Raw genomic sequence first — 15,113 nt, 5'->3', positions numbered from 1 at the left:
AAAAAAATAGAAAAGAAACAGGTTCAACTATGCAGTTCTACTGTGTATTATAAAATCTTGCTATGCTCTGACTTCTTAAACTGTGATTTCCCTTGCCGTATGAAAGGGAGAAGTAGATTTCTCATTAGAGTTCATCCACTACTTTCAAATGTGAACTTTCTAAATGAGAGCAATATCAAGAAGAATTCCTCAGAACAATTAACAAGAACCTCACAGTCAGGACACCTGGACAACTTCCACCCAAATTCCTGCTTTCAAGCACATTTTGGGATTGGATCCCTTCTCAAGGGTGGGGTGAGGAGTTTACAAAGCTGTGGACCTGACAGGGTCAGCAGAGCTGAGAAGGCTGCAAACTCAAAGGGAACAAGAGCGTAACACATTTGTAAACATGTTTTGTAAAAGCTTGGTCAAGCACAAGGATGAAGGTATTGGTGAGAGTGGGGCCCGTCTCACCTCACATCCCTGTCCCCATCGGGAAGCAGCTGCTGCCCACACAGCCCTTGTGCTCCCGGCATAGCCCAGGGTTGCACTCACAAGGCACCAGCAGCCACACGGCCTGAATGGGAAAGAGACTGGAAAAAACGTGTTCGTATTGAGAGAAACAGGGGACAGCTCAAAACTCTCCCCACAGAACAGTGGAGGTGGAGCCCATAGGGCACTTGGGGAAAGAGGATGCAGGAAAGGAAGAATAAGGTAAAAACCAAGATGAAAGTCAGAGGAAGAAGGTAGTGAATGGTGTCACTTTTAAAATATTTTTTTGAAGGTGACAATTATGGTATTCTCCAATTTTCTTCTCACATTTTTGACACCCCTTGATTTTGAATCTGACATTCAAGAGTTAGACAAGCCTAGTCCTTTTCTGGTTTATTTCTCCAGCCATATCCAACACTTTGTTCTAACCTGGTTATACATAAGTCACTTCCAGCTTCATAGCTGCACCATCCCAGGTGCTGGCCAGTCCTTCAGATTTTGCCAAAACTGCCCTTCTTACAGTTGAATTTTCTTATGAGCTACTCTCTTTGGGACATCATTTTGACATGATCCCAGTTCTGTGACTTCTATGAGAGGTCTCATTCTCCCTCCCTTACAGGGCAAACCCTGCAGTGATGTTTTCCATTTTAAGATAAATCCAATTAAAAATAATTAAAAAGTAAAGATCGATTTAATATAGCAACGGAACCAGGAATAAGCAGTAACAAGTCAATCCATTACCAGGGCAAGCAGCAACAGGCCAATTCAGTCAATCTCAATTGATCCAGTATTTGAATATTCATACTGGAAGTAATATATTCAGCTAGTTTATGTACTGCGCCTTATCACATTTCTCACTGATCCGACCAGATTATAGTGGTGGTTTCTCTGGTAATCACCCAATTCTGTCTAAAACCTAAAATTCTAATTTTTTTGTGGGAGCTAGGCAATAAATGGTTTGCTGACCACGAAACCCAAGCTGAAGAAAGGACAACACACAGGCAGAAGACATTAAGGCAGCACAGGCGTCCTTCCATCCACACCTCATTTCCCAGTCCCGAGCCTCAGCCTTTCCCAGCTCACTGGCGTCACACAAGACCCTCTACCTCCCCATGCTCATTTTCTCCTTTGCAAAACATGGATAAAAGTGACAGTGTTCTTAATAAAATAAAAGTGCAAGTGGTGAGAAGCAGTCTAAGAGCCAGGTCTGGCCAGCAGCACATCTAATGCTTACCAATACCCTGGGGTCAATGTGAGAGGCTTGACATTGATTTCAGACAAACCAAAGTCAAACGTTGAAAAAGCAACAGACCAAAAAGCCTCGGGAGCAATCACAGTAAGACCTTTGTGTGTCAGTCCCTCTCTCAAAGGGCAAGGGGGCAGACACAGCCACCTGAGGATATGCCAAAGAGGAAACAGGGGCATGTTCAAAAGTTACCTCTAAATCAAACAGGGTTATCTATAAAGCTCTGAGCCGGGGGAACAGGCTTGGCTGCATGCATGTATATATATACACACATATATTAATATACGTATATGTATGTGTGTAATAAAGAGGACAGGCTACACCCCTTTTCCAATAGTAACTTGTGATCTCAGCAGCTTCTTATGCAGAATTGAATTCTTCTCAGTAGTATGGAAGAACTAAAGAATTCTGCTAAGAAAATAAAGTACTAAAAACTAGCACATTCATTGTTTCCAAGCTCCTTATCTCCTAAATTTGTGACAGGTTTTGGGATTCTCATCTGAAAGCCAATGTAAAATAGAAAAGGAAAAAACAGGATTCACTGCTGAGTCTCAGAGCTCCTCCTTGGTAATGTGATTTTACTGTTTGCAGTACTGGACATGAACACAGTTAATGAATAATGACTGTGCAAATAAAATATCAGATAATGATGGGAGGGGGAGGGAAAGTGAAATAATTGCATGTGTGGCTTGGATTGGATTTGGCATCAATTAGAAAAATTGATGCCCTTTTAATTATAGGAAAAAGGCTTTACTAGAAAGATAAGACAGACATGACAATCAAAACACTTCAGTCTTTAAATTTACATGTATGGAAATTGAAATTTTGCAAGGTTGGGGTTTTTCAGTGTTTTGTTTGTTTCAGTTTGGTTTTGTTAGTTCATTTATTTTATCTATATAATTTAAAAAATAGAATTTTCTCAAAATTGCATCCAAATGTGTGTGTAAATCTTCAGTTCACTTCAAAGCTGTTAAAGCAGAGATTTGTTTGGATGGCATACATGTGTGGTTTTAATCAGTCTCTAGGAATATTACTTACTACAAGTAGGACTGCCTCCTACAAGGTACAAGATATCTTTCATTTCCCTTTTAATAAGAGGCCAATTCAGTAGGAGTTACAGCCACTTGAAGAATTAGTCCAATAACCTACTAACATCACTTAAGATCCTCCCCTAATTGGTTCCATTGAATATATTAGGTTAGTGCAAAAGTAACCGCAGTTTTGGACTGTGAATTTGAAAGCATTATAACTAGGCTCGAACACATCTTTATTAATCAAAATACAAAGCATTACAATTAACAGTTTTGCCAATGAGAAAAAGGTTGTTTATTCCTGTAACACAAAAATCTGTTCTTTTGGGATTCGATGAACTCTTGGAAAGCATTTTCTGCATCCTGCTGGTAGTGGAAGCGTTTTCCCTGCAAAAAGTTGTCAAGATGCTTGAAGAAGCGGTAGTTGATTGACAAGATTTCAGGTGAATATAGCGGATAAGACAAAACTTTATGGCCTAATTCGTGCAACTTTTGAAGTGTTGGTTTTGCGATGTGCAGCGAGGTGCTGTTGTGGAGAAGAATTGGGCCCATTCTGTTGACCGATGCCAGCTGCAGGCATTGCAGTTTTCGGTGCGTCTCATCAATTTGCTGAGCAGACTTCTCAGATGTAATGGTTTTGCCGGGATTCAGAAAGCTGTAGTGGATCAGACCAGGAGCAGACCACCAAACAGTGACCATGACCTTTTTTGGGTGCAAGTTTGGCTTTGGGAAGTGCTTTGGAGGTTCTTCTCAGTCCAGCCACTGAGCTGGTCATCGCGGGTTGTCGTCACATGTCACAATCTGATTGAGAAATGGTTTGTTGTTGTTGTGTAGAAGAGAAGACGACACTTCAAAACTACTTTTTTTTTTTATTATTTTCAGTCAGCTCATGAGGCACCCACTTCTCGAGCTTCTTCACCTTTCCAATTTGCTTCAAATGCCAAATGACAGTAGAATGGTCAACGTTGAGTTCTTTGGCAATTTCTCATGTAGTTGTAAGAGGATCAGCTTCGATGATTGCTCTCAATTGTAAACTTCCAAAGGCCAGTCATTGTGTTCCCCATCTTCAAGGCTCTCGCCTCCTTCACAAAACTTCTTGACCCACCATTGCACTGTACGTTCGTTAGAAGTTCCTGGGCCAAATGTGTTGTTGATGTTGTGAGTTGTCTCCACTGCTTTATGACCCGTTTTGGACTCAAGTAAGAAAATTGCTCAGATTTGCTTTTTGTCTAACATCATTTCCATAGTCTAAAATAAATATAAAATAAACAGCAAGTAATAAGTCATTAGCAAAAAAACCCGAACCAAACAAACAAAAAACCAGCCAGAAAGCAAGTGCTTTAAAATGATGTATAACATAACCACATTTATTTAAGAATGTATTCCAATAACAAACAGCAAATTTCAACAATGCAAAAGCCGCAATTACTTTTGCACGAACCTAATGTTTTCAGAAGAGAGCACAGGAGATTGCTCCCTGTTTGATTAAGGTTGCAAAGCTCATGTTTCTTTCCTTGCTTTTATTCATAATTCCAGGTGCACATGCCAAATCCTCATAATGTGAGAAATGGCTAATATAAGCACATGAAACGCACTGTCCTCAATACTCCTTTAGTAAGCCAAAGTAAGGGGCACCCTCCTACAAAAATCACACACAATTCCTCAACTACCCAATAAATAAAAATCCCTTACAGTTCTGAATGTTTTACTGCTACTCTATTTCTACAGCTCTTTTCCAGTCACATCAACAATTGCACAGCTCATATTTACATGATCATTTCTACAATGAGATATGACCACTTTGGAGTAAGTGCTATTTAATAAACAACCTTTGCTATCCTACAGTTATAATCACCATTTCTGTTATTCAGTATCTTTCATCTATAGATCTCAAAGACTGTTTAGAAGATTTAATCTTATTGCCCAACTACATCTGCAGATGTGCTTTACAAAGTGAAAGCAAAATTATACAAGGCAGAATTTATCCAGGAAATAGGAACTGCGATACTTAATCTTGCAAAATAACTGAGAGATGATTTAAAGTAAGGTATCTACAAAGATCAGTGTCTGTGCCAAGAGACTGTTTGTATTGGTTTTGCAAAGAGGGGACAGAATGTTCTCTTCCAAAGAACCACAAAACAAACTTCCTGAACCAATGTGAGTTTTCTTTTTGCTTGTGTTTAATCCAAGTAAGTGTGACCTAGCCAGACTTACTTAATAAGGGGGGAAAGGGGGGGGAATCAATTTGGCACAGCCTTGTCTTGAAAAAGGAGAGTCACACCCTTCAAAGTGAGTGGAACTGGCCACCTGAACAGACAGATCTAGAACCACTGCTGCTCTGTGAAATTAGTAATAATAGCATGAAAGGGGGTTTTTTGGACCTTTTTTTAAAAATATTTTTTCCATAACATTCTAAGCAGCTGTAATCAACTTTTTTTAAATTTTGTTTTTTTTTTTTTTTTTTTTTAATGCTAGCCTCTTGATGCACACCAGCAGGGTTTGAGAATTTGGAGATAAGAGATGCAGCTTGTTGAGATGATAAAAAAGCACAGGAAAAAGAACTTGAAGTCATCAAATATCCGTTTATTTAACATAATACTTCGTCCCAAAATCAGTCCTATAACAAACAAACAAAAAATAAAAAGACAAAAAGAAATCCCCAACTTCAGCTCAGGTTTAACTTCCTTTTTTCATTCAGAAGCTGATGGCTAAGTCTAAAGGGAAAAGTTTCTTTGCAAGGCAAAGAGAAAAACATTAGTAGTAAAGTCAAAAGAGACAGCATATCATTTACTGTGATGTTTTTGTAAACCCTGTTTAGAAATAGTAATGGATTTAGAGTTAAAAATATACATACATACATATATATATATACACATATACACCCTCTACTCCTCACAAGGACACCAAGACCCCCAAAAAACACATTGATGTCTAACTCTACAACAGTTCTGTTTACATGTACTTTTGTGAAAGTTTCTTGACTAACAGAAATCCTTATTTCACAAGACATACAATCCAAAACTACTTCCAGAACCACTAGTAGTACAGATTTTTCCCACCAAAGTGCCCCAAGTATAGTTGTCATATTTGCCACACAAACGCTCATCTCTTCTTACAGCCTCATGGGCTAAGATGCTGCACAATTTTGCCTGAAATGGGCAGAATGCTAAAAGAGATGGAAACCTCCACACAACTCATATACAAGTCAGACGCTTCTTAAAATATTATATTCAACAATATCATTTCAAACTGCTGCACTGCAATCGCCCAGAACTGTGAGAGTCATAAAAAAGACAGAAACCTGATGGAAAGACAATAGAACTGCAAAATGTATTTCCTGTTACTTATACTGATACAGAGTTTCCCAAATCTGAGTCAGATGTCTAGAAGTTGTCCATCCTCATTGCTTCAGAAGTTCAAAATTGTTATAATTTTTTTATTATTATTATTGTTACTGACCTTTCAATGTTTATACCTTCCTTGATTCTGTACATTAATGCCAGACTTGGTTTATTAACAGCTAACTTAGACTATTTCAGTGGCTACTTACTTGTCACTGTTTCCTTGTTTATTTTTGCCTTTTTCCCAGCTTCAACTTCTTGCATAGTGAAAAATGAAATCTGTTTCACTTTTAGGTTCCTCTTGCCACAATATCTAGGTTCCAAGCTCTGCAAAAATTGGGTTCATGCATTTGAAAACCAATCAGTACAATTTTTATTTTATTTTTTAAATAGGAAGCGAATTATATTAGTCTCAGGTTTCATAAAAGTTGTTTTCATAATATTCAGCTTGGATCCACTTGAAAATTTGAGCACATAAAATTTTCACTGGCAAATATATTAATATATAAACCCTTAATCTCCCTACCAAAGGCATATCTTGGTAGCATTTCTAAAATTATTCTTTTTTTAAATTGAAGTAAAGAGAGTTTCCTAATAAAAGACATTGTTAAGTTTCTGCCTTTCTGAATTCTATCGATGGTTCCAGCAGACCCAGGATTTCTTGTTAGTGCTATAGAAGACAAATCTGTCTCTTTAGGTGTATGCATGTGGTAAGCAAACAAAATTGAGAGCAGCATATTATTCAGGAAGTCTAGATTATTGTCTTCCAATGCCATTACAGACTTTAAAAGGATGCACACAAAGGGTATCACAGTGGGGAACGGACACATGGACATCAGCAGCTCAAGCATAAATTCCCCACCTACTCCCACGAAGAGACATCATAAGATTGTGAATGCTCTTAAAAACTACATCAACTCTCAGACCTTTGACAAGGACTGAAGTACCTTAAAAGATGCGTAGGAAGCATCACATATGTTATCAGAAAAAGCAGTAAGAAAAATAATTCATTTTTTGGAATGGAGCAAGGGGCGCAAGAAGGGGAAGGTTTCTTTGTAGTCGCTCTGAAGGGTGTTCAGAGCAAAGCTGCTCAGCCCTTCATTCCCAGACTTACCACATTCGTTGTGACTTGAAGAGCATTTCAAATAGTGATTTCCAGACATTACCTTGTGACAAAAACACCTATCATACCCCTGTTCACCATGCAGATAGTTTACGTTCCCCTTGCACTACCCAAAGACAATTAATTTACTATTGGCTTAGAAAGGAACATTGCTTGCCACAGGTGCTCAGAGCAGCAGAAACCAGGCCAAGAAAAGTAACTGTGCTAGTTCTTCCAGCTGGCCTTTTTTGCTCGATTCTTCTGTTCAGTAAAACAAACAAACACCCACAACAACACACAACCAGATGACATTCCACAGAAACAGGGAAAAAAAGAAGTTATGCATGGACCGGGGTAAAACAACATCCATCCTTTGCATATCTCAGCATTAGAACCTACCAAAATGTCCACTGTCCTCAGTAGCAAAGAAAATGAACTTTTCCAGCTGCTTCCTATCAAGTCCTTCCTTTGATAGCCCTTTTGTAACAGGAGAGCTGAAATAATCCAGGTAACTGTCCCAATGTAGCCTGAAATTCAGGTTCCTCTTCTTTTTTCAGAAAGGCAAAGCATGCTATACAAAATACCCGGTATCCACACTGAAATTTAACAAATAAACTTGTTTAGAAAATTTGCTAATTTTGCCATGTGTAAATTTATTCTAGCTCATTTATCTTGTGAGACTTCTACAGATGTGGAGGAAGGAAAACAGGAAAAAGGGAAACCCTTCACAAGGAGAAGGATGGGGATGCAGCATGAAGGAACAATCAGTAACTAGACAGTTAAGAAGAAAATTCACGGCCAAAAGGTGAATGACTGAGCATTTGGTTCAGACTGGTATAAATATAAACTGTGCAGTTATTAGTCTTTCCTGAACCTGACTCTTCCTAACTCTGTTACCACACTGCAAAACTGCGTCACCAGGAAGATCTTGAATCTTTTCTGTTTACCAAGGAAAGCACAAAAATCAGGCAGCCTTTTGAAATCACTTCTACAAATAAAAGCACAGAGGTTTCGACATCAGTACCATCAGAATTCCACCACATTATGGCCACTATGGTAATAAAAGTTATTTTAAGCACAGCGTGTAGTAATAAATCAGTTTTAGTGCCAATAATTTTCTCTTTGTAGCTGAGGAGCAGGGGGAGTTTCCCCATCATGACCTAATCAGAAGTTGCTTCCAAGCAATATCAAAACCTGGATTCATGAAATTTTTATCTCAACAAAAGACAGAGTACACCATAGACGTGGCCTCTGAAACATCTTAAACTTCTATCAAGTTCATATTGTTTTTCACCCCACACTCAAGCACATCAAGTTCCACTGTTTAAACTCAATAATAAAACCAGATACTTTTCACTAGTACATGCTGTCCTTTTCCTGGGAATCACAAATAGGTGCACTATCAAGACATCTAGATGCCACAATTTTCATTTTATCTCCCCATTTTCTCAAATGCCGTTTCTTATCTATGCCTTTACATTTATCCCTAATTAGAATCACTGATGTTAGAGCTCATCTAGTCCACTGGGGCCAAAGCACTGCACCGTAAGTGATGTTTTCTGGTCTCTTCCGATATTGTCCATCAAGGTAATAAAGCTTCTGCTCTAATCCAAAGCAACTAGTTACACAACTCAGCAGCTAATGACCTTTTTTCTTCTACTCTATCGTGGGTACTGAACACAGTCTTCAAACTCATTATTTTCTGTATGACCTCTACTTCATAAATTAATGATTAGCAGAATTTAATGTGCTTCATAATATCACATTCCACGTTAAATCATTCTAAGAATCAATGCAACTATGAAAAGCAAGGTTTGTAATAACTTTTATTGTCTAGTAATGAAGCTGGAGGGGAAAAAAAAAAAAAGAGCAAAACCGTTTTCAGCTATCAGGTCTAACAAAAAAGTGACATGTTATTTTGTCAAAAGAAGAGTTAGGAACATAATAATCTGCCTACTCTGCAAAAAAGACAAGGTGGCATTTTTCTTGGGGCCGCTCTATTCCTTCAAAAGAATCTGCAATTCTCCCAATAGAGCATAACTACTAACTCTTATACAAAAGAGATTCAAACAACAAAAGCTATTTTTATAGTACTTATCACTACCACTTTACTCCTTCTATTGTTAGTTCCCATTGCACTAGTAGACATCACCAGGAGCAACACAGTCTGAAGCAGGACTCTGGTCAGGGCAGAGTTCACACTATTCTGTAAGGCAGGGATTTCTGGAGACCTTGGGCTAAACATTCTCCTCAGATCCTACATAAGAATAACAAATATGACAGGTCCTCTGCTGTAGGGTAAGTTCCTCTAGCTCTATTTCCTGTAGGCGATGACTGGTACCAATGATGGCCAGGTGCTCATAAGGAGCCCTGTGACAGACAACTATAAAGTAATATTCCTTCAATCGATTTCTGCCCAGCTACTCCCACAGCTGAGCTAGGAATCAGCTTTCTGAAAGGTTCCGGTTCTTAAAACAAACAAACAAACAAAAAACCAAAACCACCACATAGCTCTATAAAGGTTGCCTTGCTAATTTTCTTTTATTGAAGCCTATTAAAAGGTAACATTTTCAGTAATGTCTTGCAGTAATGCCCTTCTACAAGTTAAAGTTGTAAAAAAGGAAAGCCTCATGTTTAAATATTTAAAGTGTCACCTTCCAACTTTTCTAAGTATGTCTCTTCCTCTGTTTTACGATTTTGGAACAAGAATGTTTGTCCTTCCTCTGATCCCAATTTTTTTTTTTTTTTTTACTTTCTTATATCATTTCATCTGTGCTTTTATTTGCCTTACTAATAAGGAGCTAATTCTGCAATGTGGCACATGTAAGTACAGAAGTGTAATTAATTACCATTCGTTTTAGGCCAAGAGCAGGATTTACACCACAAACAAAAAAAGCCTAATCCTGGGCTAACTGCTCATACACAAAAAACAAACATGCAAAAAGCTCAATCTCCTTGCAAACCAGAAACAAACAAACAAAAAAGCCCCAAACACCATGCTTACACAGACACTTTCCTCTGGCTCTATATTAACCTATGTACATACCACTATTTTTTCCTGGCAATTATGACCAAAACACAATAACCTAAAGCAACATGGCTAGACAAATTCAGAGCCACACAGTAAGAATACGGACATTAAAGATCTACATGACCAAAAGGGACTTCTGTGCATCTCATCCAGAGGCAAAAAACATGAAAGCTAGAGGAAAGCCAGCCCATTAAGTTTCCCAAGAATGCCTAAAATGTTGCCTTGCCAATATCAACAAAGTATTTTAATTGTGTTTGGTTTTGTTCACTGCATAGAGTCATGTATTATCATTACCAATGCTTAACACACTCAAACATAAAATCCCTCTGAACAAACAATTCCTGATCCAATGTTTCATCTTTTCAATCTTACCACCAGAATTCTACTGGGGGGAGAAAAAGCAGAAATTCACTCTAACCATTTAAAATAATGTTCATTGCCTTGTTATTTTATGCATTCAAAGCTACTTTTGGGATTCAAATTTTGGCCATAAAATATAATGTTCATGGTGCTGAACAACAACAACAAAAACCACACCACAAGGCCAAACCGAAACAAAAACCACTGGTAAAGAAACTCAAGAAAAATGGGGATAAAATAGTGTTTATTGTAGGATGAAAGAGGTCATGCCACATCTTTGCATGTGAAACAATAAACTCAGAGCTAAAATACAAAACTTAAGAAAGGAGGTTGTAATGGAAAGGCTAACAACTCAAACACCACAAAATGTGGCTTACAGACATGTATTACAAGGCTTGGAACAAAAGGAGAAAGTTTTTGTTGTGTTCAGAGCACATTTAGTGCAAACCCATGAAGCTCCTAAGCACTACACTTTTCATTTCTTCTTCACCATCTCTCTCCTTTCACAGAGCAGAAATCCAGCAAAATATCCCATGGAATAGGACAATTCTGCAGCCTCAAGATCTGCAGAGGACAACAAATGTATCCTAAACTGAAGGTTCTTGTTTGGCAGTAAGGAAATGAGATTTTTCTACTAGTAGAAGCAAGAACACAGCTCAGCTGAAGTGGGTAAAGCTGTGACCAAGCCAGCCAGGGCAAAGTCAAACTTTCACTAAATACACAGGTTTCCTGTGAATACAGAATGGCTGTGTATGTTGGGATTTTAATTAAATGTTAACATCTATATCATTTCAATTTATTAGACAGTCTAATAAACCACAGCATAACTTATTCACAGAACTGGGCTCAGCAGCCTGCTCAGAAGCCGGCCAAAAGCGAGTAGCTGAGTGCTCAGCAAACCCCTCAACCTCTGTCATGGCAAAATGCATTAAAGCAAAGAAAGAGGAAAATTTTGGTAACTCTCCTGGGAAATTTAATTTCTTTGGACCACTACAAAAAACAGAGAACAGAATCCTTTTTTAAGCCTCATGAAGAAAATAACAGCTAGCAGCCTAACTGGAAGCTGACCTTTACCAACTGTTTGCAGATGTGATGAGGTGAGAAACTCTAGAACCCTCTCCAGTATATCAGGTAACCTGCTGCATTATTTACATAGCCCAAGCAGTGTTGTTTGTCTTTAACTTCAAAACAATTTGTGCACCCTTATTAGCGTTTAATAATAAATCCACACTTTCCCTCTGTTTGCCAGGATGAAATAAAGCCTGCTAAAATAAAGGAAGGATGCACATGGGAGACGCACAGGGAAAAGAAGACAGAGAATCCTTTTGATGCATCAAGTTCATGCATAGAGGAAAGAGTTTAATTTCCCAGGAGGCTCAAAACACAGCTGTCAGTGTCATGCCACACCAAAAAAACCCCACCCCAACATAAACCAGCTACTCCAGGTTGCCCACCTAGGACACAGACCTATGAAATATATAAATTACGTCAGTGGAGTACACTCAGCACAGCCTGTGCAAAACTTCCTGCAAGGTTCTAGGAATTGTTTTAAAACAGCATGAATGACGAAATGGGCCAAGGGAAGAATTAAATGACAGCTTGTAACTAGAAAGTTTCTGCAAGAAAGACCAAAGCTAATATTGCCTTTCACAGCTCTGGAGCACTGAAATCTAATTTAATTTAAAAAAAAAAACACCACCACCAACAAAAAACCACAAAAACCCAATGCTGCTGATGTCTATTTGTGCTCAATTTTTCTTACGAGACATAAGAAGAAGATATGAGGATATGAAAGAACACTTCAGAACCAGAAGTGGAGAGATGCGTTGTGACAGAGGATGGAGAGATGTGTTCTGACAGAGGACAATATTGACCTGATTAAGACAAGTATTTTTTAAAAAGTTTCCATGGCACATAACTCACAAGAGCAATTTTCCTCAGAAACAATCAATAGACCTAGAGATGCAAAGCTGACGTCTGTTTTACTAAAATGCAGGCATCCTCGGGAGATTAAGTAATTCTGCATGGTCTCACACATCTAAGAATTCCTAGAGCACGATTTAAATTAAAGACTCAATTCAACTTAAGAATACATACAAAATCCACACGTATAACTGGCTACCATCTTTATCTCTTTTGACTTTGTCCCTTTCTAGCATATGGAAATATCCACTATAGGAATTTTGTTTCTAATATCACTATTACAGTTGCTATTAAATTTGATCAAAACAATTTACAGGCTTAGCTTGATGACATAGCCTTATCTAACGAGCTTTAAACCTACTGGTCTGAAAAGTACTCTACCTATGAAGACAAAAGCATAGTATTCAGTGTATTACTGAAAGTGTAACTAAGTCTAAAAATTATTAAGTTAAAATGTACTTACAGAAATGTGAATTCAAAATATATTTACATTTTAACCAGAAAAAGTAACCATCGTGTTGTCTAATGATCATTTAAAGCTTTAAACTCTACAATATTAACATTTTTTTTCAGGTTTTGGCCCCTCCTATCACAAGCTTAATTTTAATTAATATTAATTTTATTTACTGGCCCTCTAGGAATTGGACCAACATAACTAATATATTAGACTGAAAATTCAATCTTTGATTAATGGGCTCAGGCAACTCCAGGGGACCCTTAGGTCCTTAAAAAAGTTAATCCTCATGTAAGTGTTACGGGTTCAAACTCTGTTCAGTGAGAACATGCTAAACCCTTTCCCCACCCAACGGAAAACAAAGATGTGGCAATTCTTCCACAAAGAACTAACAGAATAATAGCTGGATGTATAGTGAAAAGGTTCTTTGTCTTCAAAGGTATAAATGCCTCTCCTTGCATAAGAGATGATCGTGTTAACTGGAGCGCTGCTTATTCTGTTATGCTAAATATTGCCTCAGGACCTCAACCAAGCATGATATGTCAAGGCTACATGCCAATTTATTAAGTTACTTCAGAAGAATGATGATCAGGCCAGGATTTTGAAGTTCTAAATCTTCCTTACAGGAAATTAACGTAGATGCAGGATGACTCCAAGTACAGCAGCAGAATGAAGATAAAGCATTCAGCCTGTATGCTTTATCCTTTTCTACTTGAGACTAAAGCAGCTGTTCCACTGAGAGATTACACATTCCACCTACAGTGTAAAAACAGCTATGTATAATACTTGTTTGTAATACCTTTAACTTTTATCATGTATAGCATTCATAAATTAAGCCAGCAAATATTTGCTTAGTAGAGATGTTGGGCTTCACAAGATCCTCCAAATTACTGTTGTGAAAGTAGTGTAATTCATAAACTCCACAGTCTGTAGAGCAAACAATATTAGAACAAATTCTCTCAGGAAAACTAGGCAGGAAGATGCTAAATTTATAGAAATGGGATTTCATTCTTTAAACCACTCATTATTTATACACATACCGGCAATGGTGGGATGGCTGCTGAGGAGACCAAGAAAAAAAAGTTTTGACCACAGTGTTGTCAACAGGCAGCTGGGAATTTAAATACCTCCTCCCTGTTCCCGTAGTGCGTAGCAATAGCAGGGTGAAGCTTCGTCCCCAAAATGCTACTGACTTCCATGAAACTGCCAGAAATGAAGACTGCTTTCAGAACTCCAGTGGCCAAAACCAAACACAGTGGGCACAGATGGATTAAAAAAAGAAATGCTTATTACCGAGCTGCAAAAAAGTTGCACCAACAGGAAAATGAGAATATTATGTTTAATCACCCATCTTCCTGAGGGAAGTAAAAATGTTTTGCATACAAGACATACTCAGAGACATAACAATTCACAGAATTAAAAACATAGCACATTTTTCAGCCTAATTCATTTCTAGGTACTTGAAGTGTATTTTTGTTTGCACTAAAACCACACAATGCTGATACAACAAAGAACCTGTCAGCCTTGTAAATTTTTTTTAAGTTCCAGTGAGACACGTTTATGTGTTATTCAGGTTACAGGTGGCTTCTTCTTGACAGTGGGAAAGCTGGCAGTCCTCTAGCCAGGCAAGAAGGTAATTTCCACATGTATCAGTGCTTAGTCCCTAAAAATCTAACTCTAGCTTGGCATATTGTTTTTCAGAAATCTGCAAATCCTTTGTGTTTTGATAGTTTCCAGTATTATTTTCACTGTGAATCTCCTTCCAGTTGAGCACTTCCCAGCACAAGCACTGGGACACGGCAGCAGATGCAGGAGCTCTCTGCTTAGCTTGTACCCAACAAGGAAGAAAGGATTAATATTAAAGAGTCTGTATTTTTTATTTTTCCCCTTTGTAAGCTGTTACGAATACCATGTTTCACTTCATTGTGTTCCAGGTTAAGCAAGACTGCAGAACAAGGAGAGGGTTGGGAAAATGCTTCCCGCCAAATTTGCATGAGGGAAGGGAAACATCTACCACCTTATTCAGTTATTCTCAGTGTCTTGGGATTATAAACTATACCTGTTCTACCTAACTGAATGGTTCTTTACCTTCAAGTCAGGACTGAGATGCAAAGCATCAACAGATTTCTAATTATAACTATATAAAATATTACC

General features: G+C 38.0%; 1 protein-coding gene across 6 annotated transcripts in view; it reads right to left on the bottom strand.

Annotated features, from left to right (window-relative positions):
• Positions 1-15,113, bottom strand: part of EPS8 (EGFR pathway substrate 8, signaling adaptor) — a 141,716-nt gene that overhangs the window by 106,262 nt on the left and 20,341 nt on the right. The window lies entirely within an intron of this gene.

Source organism: Caloenas nicobarica, chromosome 1 (genome assembly GCF_036013445.1).
Source record: "Caloenas nicobarica isolate bCalNic1 chromosome 1, bCalNic1.hap1, whole genome shotgun sequence".
Lineage (NCBI taxonomy): Eukaryota > Metazoa > Chordata > Aves > Columbiformes > Columbidae > Caloenas > Caloenas nicobarica.
The sequence above is the reverse complement of the archived record's forward strand: the minus strand, read 5'-3'. Positions and strand labels throughout refer to the sequence as shown.